The sequence below is a fragment of the Rattus norvegicus genome, chromosome 1 (genome assembly GCF_021556685.1).
Source record: "Rattus norvegicus strain SHRSP/BbbUtx chromosome 1, alternate assembly SHRSP_T2T, whole genome shotgun sequence".
NCBI lineage: Eukaryota > Metazoa > Chordata > Mammalia > Rodentia > Muridae > Rattus > Rattus norvegicus.
The window spans coordinates 84,834,795-84,849,403 of NC_141534.1; the positions used below are offsets into that span (position 1 = coordinate 84,834,795).

A 14,609-nucleotide genomic window follows, 5' to 3' on the forward strand; every position below is an offset into this window, starting at 1 on the left:
AGCCTCTCTACAAGTCGTCATGTGGGGCCTGCCATGTCCTAGGTCAAGCCTGAATTTCACATTATGTTAGAATACTGCCCATGCCTAGCTGGCCCATAGATACGTAGGTCAAATAACACTTTCATGATGGCCACTTGGTATCTTACAGTTAGACAATCAGACCAGGCCCTTATTGCTTTCAGTATAACTTGACACACATGGAAAGAAGGAACCTCAGCTCAACTGAAGCATTGCCTGTGCTCATGTTCATGGGGATTTTTTTTTTGTATTGCTAATTGATATAAGAGGCCCCAGTCCACTGTGGGTGATACTATCCCTAGGCAGGTAGTCCTGGGATGTATAAGAAACCTAGCTGAGCAGAAGCCAGAGAGAAACCCTGTAATGTGTTCCTTCATGGTTTTTGCTTCAACATTCTGCTTTGAGTCCCTGCTTTGGCAATCACGACAGATTGTAAACCTGTAAAATGAAATAAACCCTTTTCTCCCCAGGTTGCTTTTGGTCATGATGTTTATCACAGTAACAGAAAGCCATAAAGTGGCCTGACAACTCGTGATTAGGCATTAATTTGTTAACAAAGGTCCAGTAGTAATCTAAATTCTTTCTCAAAGTAAAAATGTTAACGACAGAAGGTGTAGAGTTTTGTTTGTTTGTAAGTTGGTTGGTTGGTTGGTTGGTTGTTTTTAGTTTTAGTAGTTGTTTTTCTTTCTTTCTTTTTTTTTTTTTTGACACAGGGTTTCTCTGTGTACATCTGTTGGCCCTGGAATTCAGAGATCTGCCTGCTTCTGTCTCCCACGTGCTGGGCTTGTTTTTTGAAATATTTATTTTCTTTTATGTGTATGAGTGTTTTGTCTGTACATGTATGTCTATGTACCACATGCATGTCTGGTACTTCTGGAGGCCAGAACTGTGTTAGAGGAGCTCTGAGGAGCAAGGGGTGGGGGTGGGAGTGGGGTTCCTTAATGCAGGTGTTACAACTCTGAGGGGAAAGGTATTCTGGAAGTAAGGAGCCAAGGCATACCACAAAGTCACACTGCACAACAAACCTCGCACAAGAGATGTATTGGGAGGATTTCTCTCCCTCAGAGAAAAGCAGCAGAGAAGTGAGCAGAAGACAGGGTTCATTTTTATATAGGGTTTTTAATGGGTGACAGGGCTTTCCAGGGTGGAGATTTCCCGGAATGGGATGGGTGGGTTTTCAAATCCTGAGTGTGGGCTTTTTACTCTGAATGGAGGAGTTTGGCCACCTGTTTCTAGAGAGGTTGGGTCCAACCATTTTGGCAGTTAGAGTGCTCTGTGGGTGGAGCCTGGTGGTTGGAGGTCCTCAGGGGTAGGGCCTGGTTACTCACCCACCTTGAGGAGCTTACAAGGAGGCATCAAATTCCCTGGCTCAGTACTTTAAAAATTGAAGAAAGCTTGATGTGGGTGCCAGGATCCCAACTCTGGTCTTCTGGAAGAACAGTAAGCAAGGGTCACTAGGCACGGGTTCTTTATTGTTTTGAGCAGGGCCTCATTGAGCCCAAGCTGGGCATAAATGCACTTGGTAGCCAACTCTTGATCTTTGTGCTTTGGTTTCCTGAATGCTGCGGTTCCAGACATGTGATACACAGCTGTCCTGTGTGGGGGTGTCTTGAGCCTACGTCAGTGAGGAAGCAGGAAGTATGTGGAGATTCAGATTTAGACTTGTTTATACTACCGCCCAAGACCTTCTTGGAAAGGGTAAAGTATTTTATGGGCCAAAGCTTCTGTCTCAGATACTGGATGGTGCATGGAACTTAGAACTAGCCAAGAGGAAGCATGATTGTGAGGACTTCCCACCCTAAGGACAGCAGGAATTAAGTTCTCTATCACAACAGGTGTCCATCAGACCTCCCTCTACAGCAGTTTCTCATCCAGTTGGTCTCATCCCCTGGGAGTAGGTGTGAGTGGGGGTCAAATGGCCTCAGACCACTGAAAACATAGATATGTACATTAAGATTCATAACAATAGCAAAAATAAAGTTATGAGGTAGCATCAGAAATAATTTTGTGGTTGGGCATCACCACAACATGAGAAACTATATTAGAGGGCCACAGCATTAGAAAAGTTGAGAACCACTGTTCTACAGTCTCAAAACCACTCACAGAATGTTTAGGTCACATCTCTCTCTCTTTTTTAAAAACACTTATTTATTATATATAAGTACACTGTAGCTATCTTCAGACACACCAGAAGAGGGCATCAAATCCCATTACAGATGGTTGTGAGCCACCATGTGCTTGCTGGAATTTGAACTCATGACCTCTGGAAGAACAGTCAGTGCTCTTAACTGCTGAGCCATCTCTCCAGCCCTTAAGTCACATCTCTAAGTCCATAATCCCAGTACATGGTACTTGGGAGACAGGCAGGTGGATCTCTAAATTTGAGGCCATCCCAGTAGAGTGAGTTCCAGGACAGCAAGGGCTACACAGAGAAACCCTGTCTTGAGAAACAAAAACAAAAAACAAAAACAAAACAAAAAAACTAACAAGCAAACGAAAAAAGACACATTTATAAAACACAGGTGGAGATGACAAGCAATTGAGGACACAAGCCTGAAAGGTGGAATCCAGGGTGTTAGCTATCTAATCCAACCTTGATTCTCTGCCTTTTAGGACCTCTGTTACCTGAGGGCTAAGCAATCACATGGGCAATAGCACTTATACTATAAAGAAGAAATTAATATCTTGCCCGCTATGACCTATGTAGCTAAGACCCTTTCTGTTTTTTGTTTTTTATTTTTTACACAAGTTTGCCTATATGTAGCCTGGGCTACATAGGAATATCCTGTCTTAAAAAAAATGAGTTGGGGGCTGGAGAGATGGCTCAGCGGTTAAGAGCACCCGACTGCTCTTCCAGAGGTCATGAGTTCAATTCCCAGCAACCACATGGTGGCTCACAACCATCTGTAAAGAGATCTGATGCCCTCTTCTGGTGTATCTGAAGACAGCTACAGTGTACTTATATATAATAAATGAATAAATAAAAAAAAATTTTAAAAAAAAATTTAAAAAAAATGAGTGGGGGCTGGAGCGATAGCTCAGCAGTTAAGAGCACTGACTCCTCTTCCAGAGGTCCTGAGTTCAAATCCCAGCAAGCACATGGTGGCTCACAACCATCTGTAATGGGATTTGATGCCCTCTTCTGGTGTGTCTGAAGACAGCTACAGTGTACTCATATAAAATAAATAAATCTTAAAAAAAAAAAAGAGTCATATCATTCTGCAGTCAGTTGCCTGGACTTGCCTTGTGTTGAAATTGGGGAATGTCTGAGATGGAAATGGATGCTGCCAACAAGAATAGCTAGTGGATGATTCCTGAAAACTTTGAGTCTCCATTCCTGTTCTTCATAGATGAGGACCAGGAGCAGCACATATTTGGCCATGGTGACGAATACCTCAGATGCATTGAGGAACACAGCAACACCTTCATTCAACTGGAGGGATGGTTCACAGCTTCAGGCCAGACTCGAGTCACAGTGGTGGGACCATTCAGAGCAAAGCATTGGTTGGTGGATATGATTTGGAACCTGTGTAACCAGGAAGCTTACCACAGGGCCGGAGGCCAAGAGATGTTGGATCTTGTCCGGAAGAAGCCTCTGACCAGAGCTCACTTGGATGCCTCCCTCACAGTGCAGGCACGTGACTGGGGCCTGTTTCTTGATATCAAGGATTTAGTCACCACCTGGGACTGATCTACCCTGGGAAACAAGGATGTGACAGTTTTGACCAGCGTTTAAGAGAAACTAAAGGGAACTGGCATGGTGCACTATCCTGAGGGAAGACTCGGGTGCAAGTATCTGAGGGACATCTCCCAAGCATAAGGCTTTTCTGTAATGGCAAATGTGCAATAAAACAATGCCTTGCAAAAAAAAAAAAAAAAGAGTCAGGGCTGAAGAGATAGCTCAGAGGTTAAAAGCACTGACTGCTCTTCCAGAGGACCCGGGTTCAATTCCCAGCACCCACATGGCAGCTCACAACTGCCTATAAACACAGTTCTAGAGGACTTGACATCTTCGCACAGACATACATGCAGGCAAAACACCAACATACATAATAATAAAAACTTAAAAAACTAAAACAGAGCAATCAGCCCCAGGGATGTCACTTTGTCCTCATTATTTCAAGTCGAGCATCTGGATCACATCTGCAACTCTGACACACAAAATGTGGATGCAGGAGAACATGGACTGGAGTTAGGAATGGCTTTGTTCTTGTAGAGCAAAGATTCTCAAACTTCCTAATGCTATAACCCTTTAATATAGTTCCTCATGCTGCGGTGACCCCCAACTGTAAAATTATTTTTATTGCTACTTCTTAACTATACTTTTGCTGTTGTGAATCATAACATAAAATCCATACACATGTTGCACACACTCACATAGACCCACATAAACAAAAATAAAAGGCTAAATCTTAAAAAACAAACAACAAACAACAACTACAAAAACCAGACAATGGTGGCGTAAGCCTTTAATCCCAGCATTTAGGAGGCAGAAGCAGGAGGATCTCTTGAGTTCAAGGCTAGCCTGGCCTACAGAGTGAGTTCTGGGACAGCCAAAGCTACACAGAGAAACCCTGTGTGGAGAAAATGAAACCAAACTAAAAAAAACAAAAAACAAAACAAAACAAATAAAAAAAACAAAAAAGAAAAAAGGTGAACACTTCCTACTCTTGCAGAAAACCGGGGTTCAGTTTCTAGCACCCACACGGCGGGGATGGGGGAGCATTCACAGCTGTGAAGTCTAGTATTGGAGGATCTAATGCCCCCATCTGGCCTCTGGAAAAACTGCATTCAGATGGTGCAAAGCACCCAATACCATAAAAATAAATCTTTAAAACAAACAAGGAAAAGGACTATTATCTCATGCTCTGACTCTGGTGCCTCCAATGAAACACTGAGATAAAACACTGAAGAAAAATGAAACTAAAATGGTGAAAGGAGCCAATGCCAGGGCAAAGAGGAAGAACGACCCCACCCCCAATGAACTTAGTGCTGTAGCTCAATGGCAGAGTTCTTGTTGAGCATGCATAAAGCCATAGACTCAGTCATCACACAGATATACATACTCACACACACACACACTCACACACACACACACTCACTCTTACACACACATTCAATCACACTCACTCACGCACACAGATTCACACTACACTCATACACTCTCACACACATATCCACACCACACTCACACGCATCAGAAGAGTGGGAAGTCTAATCTGATAGCACCTGGGTCAGGCTCTAGTGCTGCCTCCCACTGGCAGGATGCCCAGCAAGCACTTAGCCTCTGAGTTACAAATTCCCAACTTTCCACATTTCTGCCCAACCATCGATGGGAACAACTCCATCTTACAGAAAGACAGATTTTTTTCAGTAACTATTTGAGGACATGTATTAGCCTATGCCATGTGAAGGAGTGGCCAGTACTTTAGTATGTATGAAGAAGACTCTTCCGTAGGAGTTGGGAAGATGGAAAAGTGACATGGTCATTGACCCCTGCACTCTGATGCCAGAGGTATGTCTTTACCCAGGGACATTCCTGCTTCCAGATGCCTATCTCTGTAGCTGGACCTCTCCACACCTCTTGTGTGATTCCAGGTTTCAAGTCTCCCCTAGCCCACGAGCCACTGCTTTTGACTGCACTCCAGTTGAATATAAAAGGGACGATTCTGTGAGGAGTGGATAAGCTGGTGACAGTTGGTGACAGCAAGACGATCTACCATATCAGTGCATGGCTACAGACTAGAAATTGGAGGGCGTACATCTGGAACTCCTTCCACTGGGGAAAACATCGAGGCCGCAAGGAATATGTGAAGCTGTGTTATCAGCTTAGGGCATGTAAAGCTGAGGTAAACATTGTTCAGCTGAGGGATAAGAGCAAAGAACAAAATTGAGTTGAGGCACACTTGAGGGGGAGCTGTCAAGAAAGTAGGGAAAACTCGTGGAGAATTAGAGAGTTACTAAGGCCTGAGAAGGCATGGGCTTTGTGCCAGGTATGGAGACCAAGCCAGTCACTAGGCATGAGAACAGGCCATACACTAGGCATGAGGACAGAGTCATACAAGCAGGTATGAGAACAGCCCATCCTAAGAACAGTCACCAGATCCCAGCATCCTCTGGTGTGTCGGTCATGCCTATTTATGGATTCATGTTATCAGAATGGAAGTGATGGAATGCAGGAGTGAGTTATGTCTTCTCAGGAGCAGCCAACATATGACATGACAGGCCACAGTGGGAAGACTGAGCTTTACATAGAGGAAAAGGTTGAGCTTTACAGATAAAAACCATTCAGGACTTGGATGCCCCTAAAAAGTAGATCCCCAAACAATAACCAGTGCCTTGTATTTTAAGGTAGGCAAGATAACATCACCCACTGTTAAAATGTACATTTGTGTGTTGCATGTACAGGTGCATGTGTGTGTGTAACTGGAGGTACAAGTATACATGTTACATGTGCCTGTGAAGGTCAGAGATTGATTGGGGACCATGTCTTTGATTGCTCTCAATCTCCCACCCCACTTGGTTTTTAGAGACAGTTTCTCTGTGTAGCCTTGGTTGTCCTGGAACGCTGTAGACAAGGCTGGGCTTGAACTCAGAAATCCACTTCCTCTGCCTTCTGAGTGCTGGGATTAAAGGCACGTGCGCCATCATTGCTGGGAGATTGTTTTAGATTTGTTTATTTTTTTTATAAAATGTGAGTACACTGTCGCTGTCTTCAGACACACCAGAAGACAGCATGGGATCCCATTACAGATGGCTGTGAACCACCATGTGCTTGCTAGGAATTAAACTTAGAACCTCTGGAAGAGCAGCCAAGGCTCTTTACTGCTGAGCCGTCTCTCCAGAGCCCAAGTTTGTTTTTTCTAAGACTCGACTTTGTAGTCCAGGCTGGATTGTAACTTGATCCTTCAGCCTCCAGTTCCCGAGGGTTGGGTTCACAGGCTCACTAACTAGCTCACTGTGCTGTGCGCTCTGTGATTGACTAGGGCCTTGCACTTGTTACACACGTCTTTATTAATGAACCCTATTTCCAGCCACACAGCCAGGATGCTTTTCTGAGTATAGGGTCTTGCTCTGTATACCGATACCCAACACAACAACCAATAGGGATGATTCTCCAGCAGCAGAAGCTTCTGGTGAAGATACCAGGGTCTGTGAGGGATCATCATGCGGGTCAGGGCATGGGTAATTATCAGTTCCTGATTCTCCTGCTTTCCCCGCTAGGGTTTTCATGGGCAGATACACAGCAAGGCGGCTTGAGAGAAAGAATTGAAGTCGACGTGCAGGCTCCTCTGTCACCTTGGCAACAGACACGCGTGTGCGTGTGTGTGAGACCTGTCTTTAAATAAGTTTTTCATTCTTTCTTTCACTTTTTTGTTTGTTTTGTTAGTTTTGTCTTGTATTTTAGACAGGGTTCTCCTGTGTAGCCCTGGCTGTCCTAGAACCTGCCTGTAGACCAGGCTGGCCTCAAACTTAGAGATCTGCCTGCCTCTGCCTCCAGTGCTGGGATTAAAGGCACCTGGCTATGTTTTTTTTCTAAGAAAAATATCCTTATGTGTTCATTGAGGCCACATAGGGAAAGAGACAATCGAAGTAAAGTCATAGTTTCAGGTCACCTACAGTGGCCATTCAGGAAAGAGTGTCCTCGGACCTGGGTTTGGGATAATCTGAACCTGGTACAGAGAAAAGACAGAAAGCAGCTCTAACCAATACCCTAATTTCTGATCCACTGACTACATACTCATGACTTAGGACTCCGTATAGGCTGACCCTTTCTGTTACTTGATCACCCTCAGAAAACCCTAATTCTCCAATCACCACACTAGTTGCGTGTGTGTGTGTTTGTGTGTGTGTGTGTGTGTGTGTGTGTGTGTGTGTGTGTGTGGTCCTGTGGTCCGGGAGGTGAGGACACCTTGGGGATCAATATCAGAACTTTGCCCGTGCTAGGAAACCCTTTACAATTGAGGCAGAGTCTTTCTAAATTACTCATTCTGGCCTTAAAATCACTTTGTTTTCCAGGAACTTTTGAACTCATGATCCTCCTGCCTCAGCCTCCTGACTAGGATTGTAAGTCAGTGCCACCACACTCAGCCTATGCCTCACTGTTTTGTGCTAGGTCTACTCTGCCAGTCTTAGTACTCTGAACCCAGCCTGTGTATGGTTACTTATAATGGATGTCCTCCATCCTTGGATGTTTCTGGTTTGAAACATCTCAAATACAAAACCCAATAATTTCCATATTTCCCAAACAAGGGTCAACCTTGATAGCTCTTTCTCACAGACCCACAGCAGGTAATCTAGTTGGCTGAAGTTAAGCAGGTTCCAAAGTCTGCCATTTGATTCCACGGGCACTGGTTGATGGTCACCTGAAGCACACACCTCCTTGCTGGCCTTTCCATCTCCATCCTCACCATCCTCTCAGTGTCTTCTCCAGCCAGCAGCGATAGGGAAAGTCCCATTGGAAAATAACCAACCCTATTCTAGAAACTCAGGCTCAAAAGGCCCCAACTATGTGTTTTTGGCTTCTATTAAACTGCTGGCTTGTTTTACTCCCCTCTGCAACTACCAACCAATATGTAGTTTTTCTATGTTCTTTGCCTTAAAATGCATCCTGTTAAATGTATTCAAGGCTGCTCTGTGCGAAGTGTTTTTCTCTAGGCAACCAGACTCTTCTTAATTTGGACTTTGGTTCTATTGAGTGGTCTTTGGGTATTAAGGGGAAGGCTGGTGGTCCTTCACACCCTTCTGCCTATGAGCAGATGTCCATATCAACACACCCAGTTGGGATGGTCTTTTGCTTGTGTTGCACACCCAAAGAAGGCAGGTGGGTTTTTTTTGTTTGTTTGTTTGTTTTGTTTTGTTTTGTTTGTTTGTTTTGATTCAGAGGATAGTAATATACAACACAGAAGAAAACTGAAAGTTGTGAAAGGACAACACAAACCCCATTTGTCCCCATTTAGGGACCAGGCCTAATTTGAAAAAACGGCCATAAGCATCAGCTCCAGAACAGATCATAAGTCCCAGAAACTAGACCATAACACACCAGCTCCAGGGAAAGATCATGAAATCCAGAACAAGGTCATAAATCCCCCTCTGAAAGAATACCTTGGGGACAACCACAAAAAACTGGAAAATATCCTCTCAGATAGGCCCTCTGCGCTGAGCAGCCCTATCTCATCCTATGGCTAAATGTCATTGCATAGGAATGCAGACCACTGAGCACCTGTGAGTCCCTAAGCCCCTAAGCATACACCAATTAAATTTTAGATTACCTAATCCTTTTATTAGAGTACCCTATAAGAACTCTGCTCTCCTTTGTCCTGGGTCACCATTTCAAAAATGGTTGACTCGGGGTTGGGGATTTACCTCAGTGGTAGAGCGCGCAAGGCCCTGGGTTCGGTCCCCAGCTCCGGAAAAAAAAAAAATAGTTGACTCCCGCATGCTGGTTGTTTCTGCAGAGTAAATACTCTTTGTCTTTGCATACTATCTGCTTCCTGCAGCGATTTTCAGACCCTTACAATTTTGGATACCGTGTCCTAAAAGACTGGAGGAACTTGAGATCCCAGATCTCTTTGCACTAAACATTGGGCACTTTCTCTTCATTGTAGTTTGGGTCTGCCAGCGTACCTGTTCTAGGCTGGGCAGATACTTCACATTTCCAATGGCGTAGTGACTGAGGAGGATATCGGCCCTCAGGCTTTTGATCTTCCTGAGACTCTACCTAAGGGCTCGGAGGCCCGACTGCGGGGATCATGGGAACTAAATCCAAGCGCGGAGAACCCGAGCCTCTTGGCACAGGTTGCAGAAGAGGAAAGACCCAGCTAATACAGTAGCGGTGAATTATACTACGTCCTGACAATCTCTGTCCGTCCCATCTAGTGGAGCGCCAGTTGCCCAGAGGACAACGTACTACAGAATGCAACACAGGACCCGTCTGGGCACTAGAAATCCCGCCCCTCCCACTGTTCCTCTAGAGATTTAAACCATACCTCTGAAATTTCATTGGCTTAGGGTGCTTAGACAATGGCACGCCGTTTCCCAGAAACCATCACGGCTCCGATTTGTCGTTGCCACGGTGATTGTGACGTAAACGGACATACATCACTGACACGCGACAAGTATTACATCCTTTTGCTGGCCAATGAAAACCCAGAAGGGCATTTCTGGCGGGCCAGAGAGACACTGGACCAATGCTATAGATTGTGAGCCATTTTCTGGACCGCTTCGCAGAGAAGGCGGGACTTCTGGCTTTTTACCAGCCCCTTCCCCTGCTGTCTGTGGAGCGGGCCGTGTCACCTGGTGGTTTACTGCCGCAAGGGCGCTTCCGGAGGTTCGTGAGAACTGAAAAGTCAAGAACTTTAGGCCTCTGTGATTATCACCTTCCCCAGAGTCCAGATGACCGTGGCGTGTCCGGAGGGTTCCATCCAAAGACTGAGCGTGTGCACCATCTCCTATGGGGATATCCGTCGAACGGAGATAGACAGAGGCTTCAAAAGACCTCCAGGTCACGACTCTCGCCCGGCCATTTTCCTGGCTCGCTTTTCCTTGCTACTGACATAATAGATGCTGACATGATCTTTGACTAGGACCTCCCGAGACTTTCCCCGAGCGTTTGTTTTTACTTGATGCCGTGCTTCTCTGCTACACAATTGCAGAGGTGGCTTTTACTACACTGTTAATGGTCTGTCATGGGATGAATCACCTTGAACTGGGGTTGACTTCTCACAAACCACTTGGTCTTCCATAGGAATCTCTGCTTCCACACTACAGAGCGGGAAAAGGGAAACCAGGATAGTTGGAATGAAGCTATGACCAAAAAGGTCATATACCCTGTGAATGCAAGTCAGGTGTGGAGGGCCCTTGGAATGGATGGTTCTGTCTTGTCCAGACACCAAGGAGAGTAGCCATACCTCCTTTCCGTCTTCCTCTCCCAGTTCTGACGCTTCATCCTATTGTTCCCTGACTCCTGGGTTCTAACTGGTGTTCGCTAAGCATCACTTTTTCTACTTTCCCCCTTATACTTCATCTTTTCTGTTTCTGGCCACCACATAACATGTCTTGAGCTGGTATGTATCCTTAGTTATTGAAAACTAGCTCTTTGAAACTAGCTTCTTCCCTCTAATCGTGGGCATGCTTGATGATCCAAAGGCCTGTCTTTCTCTCATTGCATAGCACTTAATGCTAACTTGTGCTTCAGTCTCTCCACTTAGGCTCATTAGGTGGCAGCCCTGCAGAGAATTGTTTCCATAGTGATGACAGAAAAGCCCATACTATAGCCTGCTGCCCTTGATATTTGATCTTTTCAGAAGGGAGAGTGTCATTACTGTTAATTTGATGCAGCTTGCTCTTTGGGGACAGCAAGCACCTATGTATGAAATCTGTTCTTAGCACCTACACAAAACCCTGCCAAGGGCCACCTTTACAAATTCTCTTCTCCCTATACTGCCCTCTTCCAACATTCCTCTCTGACTCCCTTCATAGAACATTGGCATCTTTTTACTACTCATGCTCCCCAGTAACTGAAAACAAGGGTATTCAAGGCTGATGGCTGCATCTGCCAATTTGTCTCTGTAAAGGTGTCACAGATATTCTAAGCACCTCACCCATCATTGTCTCTCCTGTCTCCACTCTAGTGAGAACATATTGCTCTTCAAATGTGGCTCTACTCCGTTCCCGCAGGATTCTTTCCATCCAAGGCCTTCCTGGAAATCCATATCTGAAGTCACATTTAATTTTTTTAAAAGATTTATTTATTTATTTATTTATTTATTTATTTATTATGTATAAGTACACTGTTGCTGTCTTCAGACACACCAGAAAAGACATCAGATCTCGTTACAGATGGTTGTGAGCCACCATGTGGTTGCTGGGATTTGAACTCAGGACCTCTGGAAGAGCAGTCAGTGCTCTTAACCACTGAGCCATCTCCCCAGCCCCTCAGCTTGTACTCTTACTAGCCTAGCCCACTCTAGTCCCTTCTGCCACAAAGGTCAACTATGTAACAGCCCAGATCATCCATCCACAGGGTTTTGCTTCTGTGCTTCCTTTTGCTAAGAGATGGCTGACACTGAATTTTGTAGCTAATGCTGTGATGTTAGAACTGAAGAGAAGATGTCAACCACAGAGAATGAAAACTGAGGAAAAAGAGCAACTTGGACTTGTCATCCACTTGCAACTGCTGTGCTTAACTTCTAGAGACCGGACAGTTTTCTATCCAGTCTGTGGCACACAGGGATAATTCTGCTCTGAACACGGCGTCGCTGGTAGGTGAAGGAGTGGGTGGTGTCACGGGAACAATTAGAGGTAAATAACTCTCCTACTTGCAGATGATGTAAACCCTAATCAATAAAGCCTCGACAAACTGTTTTTGGTGGTGAATGAAATCAAAAGTTCTATTCAGTATCTGGTTTCAGGTACTAATTTGATTTGGGGCTCATATTATAGCAGGAAGTCTTTCTCTGAGCCAGACATTATGCAGTATGCCTGTAATTACAACGCTTGAAAGGCTGAAGCAGGGGGAATGCAAATTAGAGGCCAGACTTGACTCCATAGGTACAAGGTCAGCCTGGGCTACATGGCAAGATCTTTTCTTAACCAACACCCTGCCCCCCTCAAAAAAAAAAAAATCAATAAACAAAAGGAACTTTTACTCAGCAATGCTTTCCTCAGTGGCCGTTGATTGGCAGGCCTCCCTTTAGAGTCAAGATAGATGTCAGCAGACTTATTTCTAATTGGTCAGAGTCCTGGGAGCTTAGGTTTGGAATATTCACACACACACACACACACACACACACACACACACACACACACACACACACACACATATTACATCACATCACATCACATAGAACAGGCTAACTACCCTACACAGATCTTTTAAGGAGCTTAGAAGGCAAGCTTAAGTCAAAGACTCTTTGCCAGTAAGGTAGGGTTTCTTTTACAAGATCTACGGCTGCCAGGATCCAAGAGACTGAGCTCTGATGACCATTATTTTTTCTACTCTGAGACTGACACAACTGGACTTTTACCTCTAATTTCAAGTGTCACTTATGTTTCAACTTGGTGGAGGGCAGTTAATACAATCAGAAGGTGTGGCCTGGAGTTAAGATCTGCTCTGCTACCTTGGGATGCTCAGAATTTATGCAGACTTGCCCCATGCTCACTGATGCTTTCCTTTAGTGGTCTGCTTGTCTCGTGCTTCTGGGTACTGGGAGGCAGAGACATCATTGAGTGGAACTATACACTGTGAATAAATATTGTAAGCCAATGGGTTCTTCATGTCTGGAGAGCCCCAGGCTTTCTCTTACCTGATTTGCCTCGCAATCATTGTTGGGCCAGGAACACATGGTATATGAAGGATTCTACAAACTTAGTTTTTTCCGCTCTGTTCTGCACTGATGTTTTTAAAGAGGTATGTCCTGGTTCTATAGAAAATGGAGGTTCAGTGACACGTGGATCTCTGTGAGATCAAGGCCAACCTGATCTACAAAGCTAATTCAAAGGTAGCCAAGGCTGTTAGGTAGAGAAGTCCTATCTTGAAAAGCCAAAAAGAAAAAGAGAGGAAGGGACGGAGGGAGGAGGAAGGGAAAGGAAGGAAGGAAAGAAAAAGATGGATGGCACATAGGAGTGCTCTCTTGTGGCCAAGGTTACTATATAAGGACAAATTTAATAAGCACTGAAAAGCAGATGGTCATAGTTGAATGTGGTGTGGTGCATGCCTGTAATCCCAGCACTGGGATTCCTCAGCAGGAAGATCAGAAGTTTGAGGCCAGACATAAGACTGTATCACAAAAAAAAAAAGTCTTTCAAAGAGCTGCTGTTTGATAAATCTTTGTGGTATAAATTCCACCATGGGAAAAATAAGATTTCTCCATTTTTATTTTCTTTTTTTTTTTTTTTATTTTTTTATTAACTTGAGTATTTCTTATATACATTTCGAGTGTTATTCCCTTTCCCGGTTTCCGGGCAAACATCCCCCTCCCCCCTCCCCTTCCTTATGGGTGTTCCCATCCCAACCCTCCCACCATTGCCGCCCTCCCCCCATAGACTAGTTCACTGGGGGTTCAGTCTTAGCAGGACCCAGGGCTTCCCCTTCCACTGGTGCTCTTACTAGGATATTCATTGCTACCTATGGGGTCAGAGTCCAGGGTCAGTCCATGTATAGTCTTTAGGTAGTGGCTTAGTCCCTGGAAGCTCTGGTTGCTTGGCATTGTTGTACTTTTGGGGTCTCGAGCCCCTTCAAGCTCTTCCAGTTCTTTCTCTGATTCCTTCAATAGGGGACCTATTCTCAGTTCAGTGGTTTGCTGCTGGCATTCGCCTCTGTATTTGCTGTATTCTGGCTGTGTCTCTCAGGAGCGATCTACATCCGGCTCCTGTCGGTCTGCACTTCTTTGCTTCATCCATCTAGTCCAATTGGGTGGCTGTATATGTATGGGCCAAATGTGGGACAGGCTCTGAATGGGTGTTCCTTCAGTCTCTGTTTTAATCTTTGCCTCTCCCTTCCCTGCCAAGGGTATTCTTTTTCCTCATTTAAAGAAGGAGTGAAGCATTCACATTTTGATCATCCGTCTTGAGTTTCGTTTGTTCTAGGG

The 14,609-nt window shown here is 44.8% G+C and overlaps 1 long non-coding RNA gene across 1 annotated transcript; it reads right to left on the minus strand.

Annotated features, from left to right (window-relative positions):
- Positions 1-1,117: 1,117 nt before the first annotated feature.
- Positions 1,118-10,081, minus strand: LOC134482889 (uncharacterized). Its single transcript, XR_015649790.1, has 4 exons — positions 10,008-10,081; positions 3,566-3,715; positions 3,262-3,451; positions 1,118-1,447 (listed from the first exon to the last, which is right to left on the minus strand). It is a non-coding gene; the product is annotated as an uncharacterized LOC134482889 (long non-coding RNA).
- Between the last annotated feature and the right edge of the window lie 4,528 nt (positions 10,082-14,609).